Source organism: Martes martes (genome assembly GCF_963455335.1).
Source record: "Martes martes genome assembly, chromosome: 1".
Lineage (NCBI taxonomy): Eukaryota > Metazoa > Chordata > Mammalia > Carnivora > Mustelidae > Martes > Martes martes.
In genome coordinates this window covers 29,526,555-29,527,846 of record NC_137888.1, presented here as the reverse complement: position 1 = coordinate 29,527,846, position 1,292 = coordinate 29,526,555, and the positions used below count along the sequence as shown (strand labels likewise).

General features: G+C 44.0%; 1 pseudogene across 1 annotated transcript; it reads right to left on the bottom strand.

The window, feature by feature from the left end:
* Positions 1-530: 530 nt before the first annotated feature.
* LOC308359276 (enolase-phosphatase E1-like) lies at positions 531-1,075 on the bottom strand (annotated as a pseudogene). Its single transcript has one exon. The product of its transcript is annotated as an enolase-phosphatase E1-like (transcript).
* Between the last annotated feature and the right edge of the window lie 217 nt (positions 1,076-1,292).

The following is a 1,292-nucleotide window of genomic DNA, read 5'->3' as shown; positions in this document are numbered from 1 at the left end:
GCACATGACTTGGGAATCCTAACGCGTCTGATCCGCATTGCCATAATTCTTCTATCAGCTACATTTTGCCCTCAATAAGGGTTAGGGTTGTGGTTTCAAACAATTTTTGCAGAGAAAGCATCTTTAAGTAAGTTTTCTTTTCACTGAACTGAGATTTTTTTTTCATATAGGTGCCTGTGGAAGGCAATGTAAACATACACATATATACATTTGCATATCCATGTGGGTGTATATGTATGTGTTTTTAAAGTAAATTAGTTTCAGGGCTTTTGGGTGGGTCAATCAATGGGTTAAGCATCTGCCTTCAGCTCAGGTCAAGATCTCTGGGTCCTGGAATCAAGCCCCAGGGCAGGCTTCCTGCTCAGCAGGGAGTCTGCTTCTTCCTTTCCTTCTGCCCCTCTTGGCCACTCATGCTCTCTCTTTCTCAAATAAATAAATAATAAAAAATTAAACAAAAATAAAGTAAGTTACTTTTACCAGGAGAATAAAACTAAACTACAGGGACAACTCTGAGGACAGGTTAGTCTTCCTCATAACTCCTCTAGGTTGAGGAAGGCAGATACATACAGTTCACCAAGGGAGGTGATGAGGCTGTGGTAAGTCTTTTCATCATCCAACCGTCTGGCAGGGCCAGACGGTGATATGCGCATCCGCTTTCTCAGAAGCACTGGCCTCTAGAGTCATGTCTGTCAGAAACAAGATGTTGATAGTTGAGCACCAACGGCTGTTTGCAATCTTTTGGTAACTCTCTCCACTTCACGTCCAATCTTGGTATCAAAGTGACCATCATCAAGCTCAAGAATATCTCAGTTTGGAGAATGACCAAATAATAGCTCTGGGCCTCTACATTTCCTGAAGACAACATACACACCTTCATTCCAGCCTCAGTCCATTTCCTGACTGCGGGAACTACATCTTCAAAGAATTCTGTTTTCATGCCCCCAGCTGTGAAGGCAGCTCTCCACAGACAGCCCTGCATCTGTCTGAGCACTCTGGTTTTTTGCTTCAGAGGCATCTGGCCGCACACGTTATCCACCACAGCCTGGATCATCCGCTGCAGGTCATCTGCTCCATTCCCAGATGTGGCAGATGTGACCAAATGGAAACTGCTGACATGCTTCTAATTAAACTAATAAAACTAAAATAGATACATTGGGGCAGTGGTTTCTAAAGCTTGTACCAGCATAGCTTGTTCAGCGGATTGTGCACGTCTTTTCTCAGGACCACGTTCAGTGAAGAGATTTCATGTTGGTCACTTGAAATTCATCATGGCGGGAGTAGTCACACCACGG